The 17,206-nt window shown below is 47.1% G+C and overlaps 1 protein-coding gene across 2 annotated transcripts in view; it reads right to left on the bottom strand.

Moving 5' to 3' along the window:
• The window catches only part of LOC135915318 (uncharacterized), a 78,121-nt gene that overhangs the window by 30,781 nt on the left and 30,134 nt on the right, over positions 1 to 17,206 (bottom strand). Inside the window, exon 1 of one of the 2 annotated variants that reach the window (XM_070532339.1) lies at positions 8,740 to 8,773. The exons of the other annotated variant lie outside the window; for it this stretch is intronic. The gene's annotated coding sequence lies outside the window, so the exon portion shown is untranslated. Of the gene's footprint in view, positions 1 to 8,739; positions 8,774 to 17,206 lie in introns of those variants that run through there. 2 annotated transcript variants of the gene reach the window in all.

Genomic DNA, 17,206 nt, shown 5'->3' with positions numbered 1-17,206 from the left:
AACCGCGTAGAGCGCAGAACGCTGCGGTTCTAGACGTACTGCGTCCATCACGGAAGGTTATAAAAACACCCACATAAGCACAGCAGAGAAGTGGCTACATCAGGCGGTTCGACTGATAACTGTAGAAGCGTCATGAAAAACACACGGAATTGTTCTCTACTTCCGGCCGCGTTTTCCTTACCTTTTTACTTTTTTAAGTAAAAAGATGCTGATCCATAAATATTTTCATAAACAACGGTTAAATTTGTTATTTTTCGCTTTTCCTTCCTGTTTGGCTGTTGCCTTGGCTCTCTGCCTTAGTCGATCACTTAATTTCTCAACACCTTGCGACTCTTGTTTCCACTTGCCAATTTTGCACGAAAAGTGCTGTACAGTTAGGGAAAAGCCAGATGAGGCAACAGGTGACAGTCATATTGCTTATGGCTTTAATTGCAGGGTTTGATGATGGACGCTGTCTCGCATTATTTTATTTTCCACCTTATCTAACCCATATCGCGGGTATATGGTTCCGGGGATCTGCCAGCGTCGTGGCGAGCCGTCACTCGAGGAAATGATGAAGCAGAAGGAAAATTTTAACGCAACTGGCGTTTTCTCCGGCCGCAACTCGTTCCACGAGCATACAGACCAGATGACTGAATCCCTTTCCTGGTCCTTGGATGAGTCTAAACTAAGAAGGTTGAACCAACGAAGCAACAGCGATACCCGTGACCGTTGCAATAGTTGGCGACAACTGAACGCATCTCGAGTTAATCGCGCAGGCACATAATCAATGAGAAAATTGGCCTTCACACGCCAGGAGATGCCGATAACTACCGCCATCCAAAAGGAGTGAAAAGGGCAGCAAAATGTTGACCGCCGAATAACTGTCAAGTGTCAAGCTTGACTTGGCAGCGCTGTAGAAATGTGTGGGCATGGGGGTGGGAGGCATGCCACTTAATTCCACCGCGCCTAAACGTGTTAATTAATATTCGCGCACAAAATAAAATGTAAAGTCGGTAACACTGTTAGACAGATCGGACGGTCACGGCCAACAGCTCATTTTGCGCGAGCCCGCACAGCCGGCATCGCCATAGGGCCGGTACCTCGCCGGTCCCATCGCCTTCTCGGTGATGGGAAGCCTTACGAGTACCTCGATTTGCCGCAAATGACCTTGTGGCCGCCACTGGGCTTTTTAACACACTTGACGAACGCATTACAATTTTCAGACAAGCGCAAATTCAAAGGGTTCAAACATCCCAAGCGCGCAAATTGCTCGAACATCAAGGATACTAGACAGGTGCCCTACCCCCTTTTCTACCGCTGTATTCACCACCATGGGTCTCGCAACCCAGATTAACGGTCGTACCCATACCACAAATGCAGCCACACAAACACGAAACTCGCGGCTCCCAGTTAGTCAAACGAGTAAATAGGGGGAAAACCCACTACCAGACACTACGTATTACTGTACAAACGCTAGTCACTCGGAGGGTAGATGTCTAACTGCAGTATAGTCGGCCCTGGCTACAAGCATGTAAACGCACACATAAGAGTCCCCGACCCATCCAACGTGGAGGCCCTTGCTATTCTCGAAGCAGTCACCTGGCCTCGATCGTCATTCTACCCAACGCATCTTTATTCGCACCGATAGCCAAGACGCACAGCATGTTTCGCGACAACTGGCTACCTGAGCATATACACAGCCTACTTCAATGTCACTTGGACGCACACCTTTCGCTCTGCGTTACCTTGCAGTGGATACCTGGGCACCAAGGCCCGAGCTCATGAGCTCACCCACGTAGTTAGTTTTCCGGGTCCTCCGTGCCTATGGCCACCCAAATTTAACCCAAGGGAACACAGAAAGACTTTGCACAAGGAGCGCACATCACTTCTAAAGCAACTTCGCGCCAATGCCGTCACCTTTATTACCCCTCCTGCTAGCCTCTCACGAGAAGACAGCGCTATTTTCGGAAGACTTCAAACTCAATAGCGACTCCTCTTTTCCGTCACTATATTCAAGGCCTACCTGGGCCACTAAAATGTCCGAACTGCATGGAATATCCGTCCCTAGAGCATTGCCTATGTCATTGCCCTCACACTCAACCCAAACTACAGTCAGCCCTCTCCACTATTCCCACTAACATCCAGCCACAGTCATGGATGGACTGGCTCACTTCACCACTCCATGCAACTAACATTCTCCTGTCGGTGCTTATCCAGCACGTCAGAGACGTGCTGGGTGAGGACTGGTAGCTGACCGACCAGAGGCGAGCGCCGGACGCTGGCGTAAAAATAAACGTTTTTTTTTCTCTCTCTCTCGTCAGGACTTCGCCGCCTCAGCCCCGGACACTCGGATGCCGTTCTCTTCCTCCCGTTACGCTTTGCTGGTACCACCGTCGCTACGGCTCTTGCACAAACCAGTGCCGCTAGCCATGCTCCTACGTGGGAAAGGGTTGGGCCGAACACTGACAGCGACCGCTGTTCCCAACCCCAGATCCTGTCGCCTTTTTCGTGACACCACCCGCGTCACCAAAGTCTGCTATCTCGTCGACAGTGGCGCCGACATTTGCGCCCTTCCTCCCACATCGGCTGAGCGCCGCCATCCTCCCGACTTGCCTCCTCTCACCACGTTCAACGGATCGACCATCCGGACCTACGAACAACAGTTGGTGACTCTTGACATCGGCCTCAGACGTACCTTTCGCTCGACCTTTGTCATCATGGCCGTGCACCAGCTCATCATCGGAGCCAACTTTCGTTGGTACTACAAGCTCGTTGTCGACATGCGGCACAGCTGCATCTTGAACTACGGGACGAGCTTGACCGTCCAAGAAGCCTCTTGTCGTGCTCCACCGCTTCGGCTTCTCCAGGTGCACATAGCCATTCCGGACCCTTGGTGAGCCATCTTAGCCGAGTTTCTCGATGTCTTCCGACCCCCTCCTTTCAGTCCTCAGTTGCTCACAGCATGACGCATCGTATCATCACAACTGGCCCTCCCGTGGGCTCGTTGCCTCGCGCCGGATGACTAGCTATCACCAAAGAGTTTGAAGACATGCTTGACCTTGGCTTCATTCGTCCCTCCTACAGTCCTTGGGCCTTGCCACTCCATATGTTGCCTAAGAAGACCGGTGACTGATGCCACTGTGGCGATTACCGTGCTCTCAACAAGGCCACTGTCCAGGATCAGTACCCAATACCTCACATTCAGGACTTTACATCGGCATTGCACGGCTACACCATTTTTAGCAAAGTCGACCTGGTGAAAGCCTACCATCAGATTCCTGTGGGACCCTCAGATATTCCCAAGACCACCATTATAACACCCTTTGGCCAGTTCAAATACCTTTCGGTCTTCGTAAAGCAGCCCAGGCCTTTCAGTGTTTCGTTGACCAAGTATTACGTGGATTGACGTGCTGCTTTGCCTATCTTGGCCACATCCTCGCCTACAGCACCATTGCTGGAGCTCATAAGCTCCATTTACGTCAAGTTCTCGCAGGACTCAACAAGTCTAATCTTGTCATTACCGAGTTGGATTTCTTCGATCACGTCAACGCACACGACATTCGTCCACTCTCGACCTGCGTTACAGCTATCCGTGAGTTTCCTCAGCCACTAGGCAACTACGCAAACTATTGCCGTTGCTTCATTCCTCGCTCTGCCAATATGATGCAGCCTCTACACGACCTTCTCTCGGGCCTCAAGACGCCAAATACTTCCGTGGCCTGGAACGACACCGCTGATTGCGCATTTAAAGGCGTCAAAGAAGCCGTTGGCAGTGCGATCCTCCTCATCCACCCCAAATGCGATGCCCTAACATCTGTCATGGTTGATGCATCAGACACCGCTGTCGTGCAGTCTTGCAGCAGTTCATTGCTGGTGTTTGGTAGCCCATCGCCTTCTTTTCCAAGAAGCTTGCACCGCTACAGCACATTCGACCGAGAGCTGCTCGCCATCTATTTGGCTGTGAAGCACTTCCAACATTTTCTCGAGGGACGCTCCTTCTACTGACTGCCGCCCTAACTTCCAGCAGCACCTTCTACACTCCCCACGAAATCAGGCAGCTCGCCTACGTTTCTGATTTCATCAGCGACATTCGTCACGCCAGCGGAAAATCGAACGCCGTTGCCTATGCACTTTCTCGCGCCTTCATCCATGCAACGGACCACGGCCGACCGGTCATCGACTTCACAGCCATGGCTACCGCCCCGAGTGTCAACGCCGAGCTCCAGCTGCTTTGCACGAGCGTACCACTGGTGTTTGAAGATACCTTGCTTCCTCTCTACAAAGTGCCCCTAGTGTGTGATATGTCGGCCAGACGTCCTCGTCTTTACGTGCCATGGACCGTCTTTGATGCCCTACATTCTTTAGCTCATCCTAACATCCGCGCAACACAGCGACTCGTCACTTCTTGTTATGTGTGGCTCAGTACCAACGTAAATGTTTGTCGCTGGTCATGCGCGTGCCACAACTGCCAACAGTCTAAAGTGCATCACCACACTGCGACTCCTCTTGGCACATTCCGTCTCCGGATGCCTGCTTCAGCCATCTGCAGTCAATATTGCTGACCCACCTCATCGCTACCTGTAAACCTGCACTGGTAGGTTCACCAGATGGCCTGAAGCGATGCCCTTCCTGAACATAATGGCGGAGTCGATAGCTTGAGCACTTATCACATTCTGGATTAGCCACTACAGTGTCCCTTCCACCATTACAAGTGACCGTGGTCGTCAGTTCGACTCAACATTGTTCACCAATCAATCTCGGCTACTCGGCGTCAATTACATCAAGACTCCTCATACCACCCGATAACCAATGGTATCATTGAACGTTTTCACCGCCAACTGAAGGCTTCACTCATGGCTTTGACTTTTCCTTCATCAAGGATCGAGCGCCTTCCTTTTGTTATGCTTGGCATCCGCACCGCTCTACGCGGTGACTCTTCCACCAGCGCCGCCGAGCTTACGTTTGGCACTACTCTACGAGTCTGTGACGAATTCTTCGACGACTCGCCCACCGTACCTGCTGACGTTTCTGACTACACCTACCGTCTACGCAGCGCTATACATACTGTCGTCCCCCCCCCAACGATGTTTTTTTGTGGCATATATGCGTCAACCTTGGCCTTGAGAACTGCACGTACGTCCTTGAGCGCCAAGACGCTGTGCGTCCTGCCCTACGGCCCCCGTATGAGGGTCCGTTCAATGTACTCAAGCATGCACCTAAACACTTTCTATTGCTCATCAACGGTCGGGAAGATAAGGCCTCCGCAACCGTCTGAAGCTTGCCCACTTGGACTCTGACGCTTAAGCCACTTCTGCATTCCCTCCCGACCAGGCCAGTCCTACACACCGCGTGCGTTTTGCACTACCGCCATCTGCACTTTGCCTTTCAGACAGCTCACGGCTTCCTCGCTAGAAGAGGGACCCTGTAACACACCACTACGAGCCACAATGGTCCAGTCACAAAAGACGAGGACACACCAGCACGCTGAAGGTGCGTGAGCAGTGGAATTGGCGGAGTCAGGCTTCTGCCTGATTGAGAGGGCTCGGCTAGAAATATAATTTGTAGACACCAGCGTCTGTCTGGTTTTCCTTCACCACAGTGGTCTCAACACCTCTGCCCCCCCCCCCCCCTAGCACCACAAAAAAAAAGTGCCATCCTGGCGTGCAAGCGCACGTGGCGAATGTGGGTGGAGCCTGCACGATGCACTACGAGACCTAGAATGTATTGATGGTGCCTGCCGATCTTTACAAACAGGATGTAGGGATAATTACATGCACGCTTCGTTCCCAGGGCTGCAATGAGTCAAATGTATAATCATTATTTTAATTATCTTGTCAAGTTTTGGGGGATTTTCTCCTTGCGCTGCCATCATGCTGAGTCTGTAGCGCTTATAGCAAGTGGTAAAGTGGGATGAATGTTCTATATATATGTCGCTGCTACATACTGTACATTGAATTTGAAACAGTGAATTCTTAAATTAAATTAGATTATACTCTAGGGTTTTACATGCCAAAACCATATTATGAGGCATGCTGTAGTGGGCCTGGATTAATTTCGACCACCTGGAGTTCTCCGTGCATCCAATGTACAGTACACGGGCTTTTATGCATCTTGCCCCCACTGAAATGCTGTTTCCGTGGCCGGGATTCGATCCAGCGGCCTCTGTATTAGCAGCGCAATGCCAAAGTCACTATGCCACGATAGCAGGTATACTTTGAACTGATTTTGCGCTTGCAACTTTTTTGTGTAAATGTGTTACCATGCTTTCTTTTTAGTGAGCAAGTCTTTGTTCTATGGGCATAACTTGATTAATGTTGTTTTGCCACTGTATAATTCTGCTTTCTTTCGGCTTCAGGTTTTAGACTGATATTTTCCTCCTCTATCAGAATCAGCAGCAGCCTATTTTATGTACACTGCAGGACGAAGGCCTCTCCCTGCGATCTGCAATTACCCCGTCCTGCGCCAACCGATTCCAGCTAGCGTTTTTATTTTTATTGTGTCTTACAGTAAATGTAGAATAACTATTATTTGAATGAAATTGCATGAACTTTATTTATTGCGACAAAATAATCTTCATAACTGCAACACTCTGTCTGGTAGGAAATAATTTCGCACTCCACCCAGCGCAAATGTCACCTTTAAGGCAATAAGATGAGTACTCACTCATTCTGATAATAGTATTGTGTTTGTTTCCCCCATAATATGTCGAGAACCAATGTTTAAGATTTAGAGATCTAACGCAGCAAATTTGGAGACATCTGAAGGGTGGTCGCCCGCAAAGATATAGTTCCCAGAATTCTTTACGAGTCGTAAACTGAAGAGAACAAATGAGTGGGATGACTGTCAACCAAAATTAACAGTATTTATATTATGATGGGAGTCTTGTGATAGCAGTTACTCCATAAGACAAAAAGAAAGAGGCGAGCCCCCCATCCCCCAAGTCTCACTTCGAGCAACCACATTCCTAAAACGAGTGGCTGGATCCACCACTGATGAGACCTGGTAGCCTCCGGGATGCTGTTTAGGCAGCGCATCATAACAGCCCTCGCGTGCTTGCTGTCGCCATCATTGCTTCGCCCCTCGAGCAAAACTGTAAAGCTTGGAAGAGGCTTAAGCTTCGCCTTTAAGAGCGGAACACAATAGCACTCAAAGTTCCCCGACTGCTTCTCATGCTTCCCAGCAGCTACAGCTTATGTAACTGCAATTTGCTGCAAAATGCTGGTAGCGAACGCTATGCACGAAAGCCAGCTTTCTGGAAGAAACATGGCCTCTTGCGTGGGTCACGATGCAGCGCAGGTGAGAGACATCTGGAGCTGCTGCAAGGAACCGGGCGTGCCGCTTTATGACCTCCGAGATTTGCAAGAGGTTTGTGTTCCGAGTTTCCATGTAACAGAATTATCTTTTCTCATACATTCAAATTATAATCTGACACTATAATGTCGGTAGGTTGTGTAAGTTGTACTTTAAGATTTTTCTGACAAATTTTACCTTGAGAAATTCAATTAGTTCAATAACTTCCTTGCGCTACATGGAGGGCCTGCATGGTTGGGTATGCGTGGTTCTAAATTATTTTTGTAGAAACAACGGTCGATGCTGGATACTGACGCCGGATTTTCTGCGACACGGGGCCCTTAACACTATCGTGTTAATAAACGCTAGACTATGCACATTTACAGACTAGTATTTGTGAATATGCAACGAAGCTGCCACTCCTTAGAGTACATGTTTCAAAGAGCCAACTTTTTTTTTCTTTGACATGTTTTTTTTTATTCAGGGTACAAAGAAAATAGTGCTCAGGCAGGGAAAAAAATTCACTTCGCACAAAATATATTGGGATGCAATTCTTTAGACCTAGTAAATGCCCATAATTTTTAAACAAGAAGCCAGAAGGTCAAGTTTCCGTCTGGAGCAATTAAATATGCAATGGCCAATTCACTACACACAAAGCACACTGTAGTCGACTTTACTCTGACCTCTCTTCTTTCTCTTTTGATAGGACGTATGCCAACATACACTTTTTGGTGCAGAAATACAATGTTTATCCCACGTCATTGCCAAGTTTCCCTTGGCTGTATAGAAATCTATGCATGCAGTTAAAGTTAGTGTCAAAATGCCCCCTGGCGTCATCTACATTTTTGCGATGGCATGACACATAGCCAAACTTGGCGACCGTGCAGCAATAGGGCTAGGTTATGACGATGTTCTTCACAAAAAAAAAGTTTGAAGGCGAATCACAGTCTAGTTGGAGTCAATGTCTTCCTGGGCAAGTTGAGATGAAAGAGGTGTGTGAACCGTATAATTTATTGCAGGAGCCTTGTTGAAGCAACATCTGATCGACCTTAACTCAAGATTGAATCGCCTTCCAACTTTGTCATTGGTTATCGTCACCATCATCATAGTCATCACGGAACTAGTGCCACATACCCAGTGGCACTTACATTTAGACTGCCCTAACTCTGAGGAGGGAAGATAACCGATGGTCATTAAGGGTTACGAACTGGATTCCAAGGAAAGGGAAGCGTAGCAGGGGACGGCAGAAAGTGAGGTGGGCGGATGAGATTAAGAAGTTTGCAGGGACAACATGGCCACAATTAGTACACGACCATGGTAGTTGGAGAAGTATGGGAGAGGCCTTTGCCCTGATGTGGGCGTAACCAGGCTGATGATGAGGATGATCTCTGAAATCGGCCTACAAAATAGGCTAGAAACAGACGTCAGGAAAAACACAGTTAGTACAGAAAAGTGGCAGTAACTCACCAAGTCAGGCATCGTCTTCAAAAATTATAAAACCAGTGGTCTGCGTGCTTTTTCAGCTCCACCTGCCAGTGGAACACGAAAAATTTTTTTTTTCTTGGGGGAGGGATTCTGGGTATGGTCCATACTAACGAAATTTCATGTGAGGGGGGCACATGCCCAGTGTGCCAGCCCCTGGCTACACCATTGGTGTACGCATGTAGCAGTTACAGCAATCATAGGAACAGAACAAGCTAATGTGTCATGATGCATCACATGCCCTGGGTACTTGGAACTGGATATGGTTTGTAGAAGCGTGTGTTATATAGTAACTTATTTAGCCTCCCCAACAGTTGCCCACATTTTGATGCATAGCATTATATGACAACCAGTAGAAAAATTTCATGTGATGGCAGAAAACCTGTTTCCCAATACAGTGAAACCTCGTTAAACCGTAGTCGGCCGGAGCTGGGAAAAAGTACGTACTAAACGGTAGTACTGTTTAAGCGAAATAGCATGAGATCGCCTACTTACCTGTCGAAAACGGAACTCGGAGAGAGTGCGATGAAAGGGAAAAAAACATGCAGTATTTATTCACTTCGCGGGACGTAAGTGTTATTTTCGTTTGATGTCGCGATGGCCTAGCACGACGACAGCGGCCTCAAACTTTCTGAAGCTGCGTGCCAGCTTCTCAGCCAGCCCCCATACCCCCCTCCTCTCGGCAAACACTCGCACGGCAGATTCCTCGTTGGCGTTACGTCCGTGCACGCGCGCAGTAGTGCTGCATAAGTCCCGGGGCGCCTTTTTCATTGCCGGGTGCCGGAGTTCGGAAAACTTTTCATTTGGAATAGTTACGTTATCGCGCCCCTGTTCTCCTTGCGACGATCGCATTCATGAGGCTGACGTAACACGCAGCTTCTGCCACTGTTGGGCCTGAATAGCCCGTGCTGTCGCTTTCCGTGTCGTCCTCATCACTGTCGCTAGTTGACACTTCGGCAACAACAGCGTCAACGATGGTGAAAAGTCGAACCTCGTAGCCGACATCTCTTCGCGGTCGCAGCAGCGCTGCCGAGCAACTTCGCATTCCAAATGCCACACACTGTAGTCAACAGCAGATCCATGTCGCGGGCCAGCGCCGACTTCTTCGTGTCACGTTCGGTAGCACGGACGATGTCTAATTTTTCTTCTATGCTGAGCACCCGGTGTCTTTTTTATCCTAGCTTCGGCATGACGCGAGTCCTCGCTTGCACGACGCCGCAACGCTCTCTGGCACGGCGTCCATGCGGCGTCGAAATGATGTTGATGTTGATGCGGCTTCACGTGCAAACGCACAGGGCGCTTGGAGGCCGTTGTACCGATCTCTGAGGCTTGTTGTTCTGCCGGGCCGCCCGATGGAGACGACGCACCGCCGTGTTCGCGCGACGAAAAGTGGAAACGCTACGTTTTAACCGATGCGTACGCAATAGGCTGGTGCGGTTTATGCGGATACAAAATACATTATGTTCAATGGCCGCTGAGTCGGGGAATTGACTTTACTACTTTTAAACCGAAACTACTGTTTAAGCGGGTACGGTTTAACGAGGTTTTACTGTACAAGGCGAGAATGCTCAGTTTAAGCACATTAAAGGTGCGGTTGAGAGCTTTCACCCGGACTACAGCAACAAATCACCCGCTGTCTGCAACGATAGAAGTGCCAGCACAAGAAATTCTACAATTCTTGACAGTACAAGTTACTTGACAACATAAATGCTTCTTCTGCAAGTGGTCCTGATGGTACACCTTGTGTTAAAGGCTTGTTCTGACATAATCGCCCACTGCCTGGTTACAATGTTTGAGAAAATGTTAAGCCCTTCTTGTTTACCTGAGGAGTGGAAAGTTGCAAACGTGGTGGCACCGATCCATAAAAGTGGCCCAAAACTATTGCCTCCAACTACAGGCCAATTTCTCTAATTAGTGTGTGTAGTAAAACACTGGAGCACATAGTGTACAGCGCCGTAATGAAACATCCAGAAAATAATTTTTTTACTGAATATCAGCATGGTTTTAGGTCTGGTCGTTCTTGTTTGACACAGCTCCTAGAATTCAGCCACAATCTTTTGCATCAATTGTCCAGACTGACTGTATATTTCTACGCTTTAAAAAGGCATTTGATTCTGTTCCCCATGTTTTGCTGTTACATAAGCTATCATTCCTCGGTATCTCTCCTTTATTGCTTGATTGGAATAAGTGTTATCTACAAGAATGCATGCACCGTGTTGTAATTAATGGCTCACAATCTGATTATATTGCTGTCACTTCGGGAGTTCCCCAGGGATCTGTTTTGGAACTATTGCTGTTTTTAGTATCCATCAATGACATTGCTCAGGTTGTGTCATGCAAAGTGCGTCTGTATGCGAATGATTGTGAGATTTATCACTGAATTAGGTCTTCAACTAACCACGAGTACTTGCAACCCAATTCAGACTGTATATTGCACTGGTGTGTTAGGTGGCAAATGTCTTTGAACCCCAATACGTGTCAATACGCCTCCTACATGATCCATACTTGCTTATACATTAAACGATGTCCAGCTATCGCAAGTAACCGAGTATAAATATCTTGGCGTTTATTTGTCATGAAATTTAACTTGGACTAAGCATGTTGAATATGTTACAGCAAAGGCCTGTAAAATGCTCAATTTTGTTCAACGCAACTTCTGGTTAGATCCGCCCAAAATTAAATAACTACTTTACTTTTCGAATGCAAGGCCCATATTAGCATGCCTGTATGGCCTGGGACCCACAAGCCAAAACTCTAATATGCTTGAGCATGCACAAAACCACGCAGCCAATTTTGTCTGCAGTAATTGTGATTTTACTTCTATTCTCCCTGCACTTAAGGATAGCTTTAGGTGGGAATTATTAAGCACATGCAGACAAAACGTGAGATTAGAAATCTTTTTTATTTCTTTCGTCATGGTTAAAATAGATAAAGAAACTTACCTTTTACCTCCTCGCTTCATATCTCACAAAAGTGACCACACTTTAAAAATAAGAGAAATCATTTGTAGAACATATGTCTTCCAACACTCGATTTTTCCACACACAATATCCTAGTGGAATCAGCTACCGCAAGAAATCGCCGATTGTCACACTGACATATTTGTTCAGAGCATTACTATTGAACTTTTAGCGGCGTGAACCTTTCTGTTGTATGATTTTTTGTTTGATCAGTTATGTATTTACTTGAAATAAATAAACAAATAAAACCCATTTGCTTTGACCATTCCCCATACGCCATACATAGAAAGGAAGCATTATACCTAGGCTAGAAATGCCTAAGCCTATAGTAAAAGGGGGATAGCAAGCAATATAAGGTGCCCTTGTTAACCCCCGACCACATAGGATGGGAGGTGACTTAAGGGAAAAAATTAGAGGATGCGTTAAACTAATGCAAAGAAAAAATTAGGCAGAGCTTCCCTAAATGGGAACTGTCAAGCATTATGTGGCAGTTGACATGGTGCACAATATGTTTGGCAATGTAATTATGTGCATCTCTCTGCTCACATTCCTCCATGCATATATAAGCAAATAATGCATACTACATAAGCTTAAACCCCCCAAACATCATTACCATGCATGACACATTCCATACCACACTGACCACATTATAATGTTACGCATATCTTGGACAGTTCTTGTTCAGGGAGGTTCCACTTGATTTTTTTCAAGGGTTTGCACCTCGATTTAATGCGAAAATATGACAAGCTGACAATGACATGTACCATCATCATCATCAGCCTGGTTACGCCCACTGCAGGGCAAAGGCCTCTCCCATATTTCTCCAACTACCCCGGTCATATACTAATTGTGGCCATGTTGTACCTGCAAACTTCTTAATCTCTTCCGCCCACCTAACTTTCTGCCGCCCCTTGCTACGCTTCCCTTCCCTTGGAATCCAGTCCGTAACCCTTAATGACCATCGGTTATCTTCCCTCCTCATTACATGTCCTGCCCATGCCCATTTCTTTTTCTTGATTTCAACTAAGATGTCATTTACTCGCATTTGTTCCCTCACCCAATCTGCTCTTTTCTTATCCCTTAAGGTTATACCTCTCATTCTTCTTTACATAGCTCGTTGCGTCATCCTCAATTTAAGTCAAACCCTTTTCGTAAGCCTCCAGGTTTCTGCCCTGTACGTGAGTACTGAGTACTCACGACAATGACATGACATGTATACTGACGTGTACTTCAGTATACTTTATCAAAGCGTTTGCCACAACAGGGCCTGGATGATTGTCAGACATGCCTCTTAAAAATGACGGCTATTTGGAATTGTACAGCAGCAAACTTTTCATGTCCAACTTTACTGTCAACGGGTTTGCACCAATTCAATAGCTAATTCAATGTCATCAGCTCATTGAAAATGCTATTTGATATGCTAAGCTAGCAGCAACAAGGTCATGTCACCTGCATTCGGCGCTACAGAGTCTTGGATGCATCTCAGGAAAAAATGGCTAAATGGCGTAGCGTTCCTAACTAGAACGGCAACAGAAATGACATCATCTAAGTGAGACGGGTGTCGTCCGCCATTTTATTCCAACTTCTTCCTTCTCACTTCTCCCCTAGCACCTTCCTTCGTCTTCTTTCATGCGTCCAGCGCAGACCGCTTCACTCTTTCGGATTTCTTTTAATTACACCTCCTGGGGTAATACTTGAATACGTTTCCAATAGCGGCGCACTCCGTTTGGCCCGAGGCTCCGGCGTACCAGACATTCTTCAATATTCCATGCTGGCATGCAGTCTTAATAACTTGAAATGGTCCGCAATATTTTGAATTTGAGGGCACAGCTCCTTTCCTTACAAGGACATAGTCTCCAGGCTGTATGTCCGGTATCTCGCTACTGTGCCTTTTATCAAAGTTTCGCTTCATGCGGCGCTTGTAGATCTCCTGTTCTTTGACAGTTTTCCTTACTTCCGCAAGTTCGAGGTTCTCTAGGAGACCTAGCTCACGATCTGCAGGAAGTATGGGCGCTGTACCTGAAGTTACAAAATGAGGGCTGCAGCCTAAACTCGTGGTGTATGATCTGTTGTGATGCTTCACAGCGGCCTCGAGACAGCACTTCCAGCCACCGGCAAAGTCTGGATACATCTTCAGATACTGTTTGATGTCTCGTATGGCACGTTCCGCTAGGCCGTTTGCTGCCGGGTGGTATGGAGAAGAATACTTTATCATGATGCCGTGCTCCTGGGCCCACTTTGATAATTTGGCACTCCGAAAAGCCGGCCCGTTGTCGCAGACGAGCGTCTTTGTGTGTTTAAAACACTCAGCTTTGAGGAGGTCTATTACGCTGTTTGCGTCTTCTTTGCCAGCTTTAGCCGCAATCGTCCGTGTGCACTCATCTATGGAGAGCAAGAAAGCTTGCGTTCGCTTGACTCCTTCCCCCTTCTTTTTGAGCTCCGCGAAGTCCAAATGAATTACTTCGAACGGGATGCTTGAATATTCAGGGTTTGTCATAACGTCTGTCGATTGCTTGAATTTAACTTTGTTCACCTGGCAGAGGTGGCATGTGCGGATGTAATGGCTGATGTCGTTTTTCATGCCCGGCCATGTGAATCTCATGAGCAATTTCTTATAAGTGCGCCAGAAGCCATCATGTCCACCCGATTCAGGGGTGTCGTGGTATAGATGAAGAATCCTTGGAATCATAGTTGGTGGTACGTGATACTTTCCATTGATAAACTGGAGCTCTTCTGTACCTTCCCATAGCTTAACATGATTGATTGTATCTGGATTATTGCTTGATTCCTGTACAAGTAATCTTGATAGTGCGTCAGCGTCAGTGAGGAGTGGGCCAGGACGGTGCGAAATTACGAAATCAAATTGTTGCAGATAGTTCACCCATCTAGCAATGCGGCCTCTTGGCTGGGCCATGCTCAGAAGTTGAGTCAATGCTTGATGGTCCGTGAAAAGTATGAATTTGGCACCTTCCAGGTAAGTACGAAAGTACTGCACAGCTTTTAAGACGGCCAGAGCTTCCTTTTCTGTGGTACAGTAATTGATTTCGGCGGGTTTCAGGGTATAGCTGTAGTACCCCACGACGTAGTGTTTGGTTTGATCAGCTTGTTTGGATGGCTTCTGGTATAGAACTGCACCGGTAGCATAATGTGATGCGTCCGTGTTCAGCACGAAAGGCAAGGAAAAATCCGGTATTCGCAAGATGGGGTCCGACGATATTAGTTTTACAAGCTCACGATAGACAGCTTCGCACTTCTCGTCCCAATGAAAAGGCACGTCTTTCTGAGTTAAACGTGTGAGGCACCTTGTTCTCAGTGCATAGTCTTTGATAAACGCCCGGAAGTGTCCTGCAAGGCCAAGAAAAACGCGCAGGGAGTGCACATCATAAGGCTTTACCAGCTTGGAGATTCTCTCTACCGATTCTTGCTTGGTGCTTTTAGTCTGTCCATCAAACACCCTGCCAAGAAATACTACGGTATCTTGAAAGAACGCACTTTTCTTGAAGTTGACTTTGAGTTGGGCAAGACTGAGGGCATGAAGAACTTTTGAAAGATGACTACGGTGTTCGTCCTTTGTCTTGGAGTAGATGATGATGTCGTCGATGTACACATTGCAAAATGTGCCCAGGTAAGGTTTCAGAATGTCCGTCATAATCTTCTGAAACCACGCAGGGGAGTTTTTCCAACCAAATGGTAGGCGGTTGTACTCAAACAAGTCAAATGGGGTTATGAACGCGGTGTACTTCTTCGTTTCTTCACTTAGTGGAATCTGCCAAAAGCCCTTGCAGAGATCTATTCGTGAAAACCAATGGCAACCACCGGTTTCGTCAATGATGTCGTCGATTCTCGGCATTGGATAAGGTATCAATTCAGTTTGACGATTGAGAGCCCGGTAGTCTGTGCAGAGGCGGAATGTCCCGTCTTCTTTAGGTGCAATAGTGATAGGAGAAGCAAATGGGGATACAGAAGGCCGGATGATACCTGCGTCTAACATTTCTTGCAACTCCTTTTTCAGCCACACCTTTTTATCTCTGGACATATTATAGGGGGTTCTACGAACCACTGTTTTATCTGCGAGCTCGAAAGGAACGACATGGGATTTCATTGCTGGAGGGTAGCTTCCTATGCATATGAGCTCTGGGTACTTAGTCTTGATGTCTTCGTGGTGAAAAATTAGCCTTGATACACTAGGTTCTTCACCAGGGTCTTCTGTTCTTATCGTGTCTTCGGCCATTACCTTGTCATCCCAATAGAGGTTCATCTTAAGTTTTTTCATGTCTGGACGGGACAAAAGAAAATCGTAGGTGACATTGGGAATGGCCAATACGTCACTGGTAATAGCATTTCCTTGAAATTCAATAGCCAGGGTTACCCATTCGCTATGCATGGTCACTGACCCATCGTAGGCTTGGACACGCAATGTTCTACCAGCGTGCAGACGACTGGCATCCACTCGAGTCTTGTTGATAATAGATACCGAAGCTCCACTGTCAACGAGAGCCTTCACTTCAATGCCATCTACCTTAATGGGGGCGTACAATAAGCTTGACGACACCAAATATACTGTCTCACTGAAGCTCTTTTTCTGGGGCTTGTGATGCACGGTAGACAGATTATGTGGAAGTAGGTTGCCGTGAACTGCGGTAATTGGTTCTTCACCATCCTCACAGTCATGATTTACGCTTCCCAGAGATTTGTTTATGAAGCTGTGTTCACATTCAGTTGACGGCAACGACTCTAGATTGGAATCAAGTTGCTCTGTTCTACCATCTGGCTGTCTTCTCGATGTAATTCTTGGCACTGAGGTCTGTAGAAAGTTCAGAAGGTCATCAAACGTTCTTGGACCTTTGAGCTGGACATGACAACGGATCTCGATACACAACCCTTGCGTTATCAAAGCTACAACAGCAGAAGACGACAGCTTCGGTTCTGCAGAATACAACAGGCGACGCTTCTCAAGACAGTACTCAAGCAGAGAGCCACCTGTATAACTGAACCGCAGTGCCGCATCCCATCTTTCTACTGCGTTGCCTTCGAAAGCCCCTAAAAAGTTGCTTTTCCACAGTTCCCAACATGTTGTTCCATAATCCATGAGTTGCACGTCATACCATTTTCTGGCTATACCGCCCAAATAGCGGCGCATATGCAAAATCTTTGTGTCGTCGGAGTGCCACAGATTCTTGTCACAGGCGTACTCGAAAAAACACAGCCAGTAGTGTGCATTTTGCGATTTTCCTTCAAAAACATCTGGTTCAACAATACTTCGTGCTGACTGCTCTCGACTAAGCGCTTGGACGAAAGTTCTCATTATTTCGATCTGTTGTATAATGTTCCTTTGCAGTTCCATAACACTCAAGTCTAGGCTCACCTTCCCGGCAGGCGTTTCCTCTTTGAGGGTGCCACGTCGTATGGGTTCCAGAACGAGTTCGCTCAGTGTCTGCAGTTGTAGATTCACTGTCACCGATCCTGTTTGCACGAGGGCTTGGCGGCTGATT

Source organism: Dermacentor albipictus, chromosome 1 (genome assembly GCF_038994185.2).
Source record: "Dermacentor albipictus isolate Rhodes 1998 colony chromosome 1, USDA_Dalb.pri_finalv2, whole genome shotgun sequence".
In the NCBI taxonomy this organism is placed as follows: domain Eukaryota; kingdom Metazoa; phylum Arthropoda; class Arachnida; order Ixodida; family Ixodidae; genus Dermacentor; species Dermacentor albipictus.
This window is presented reverse-complemented; position numbering and strand designations above follow the sequence as displayed.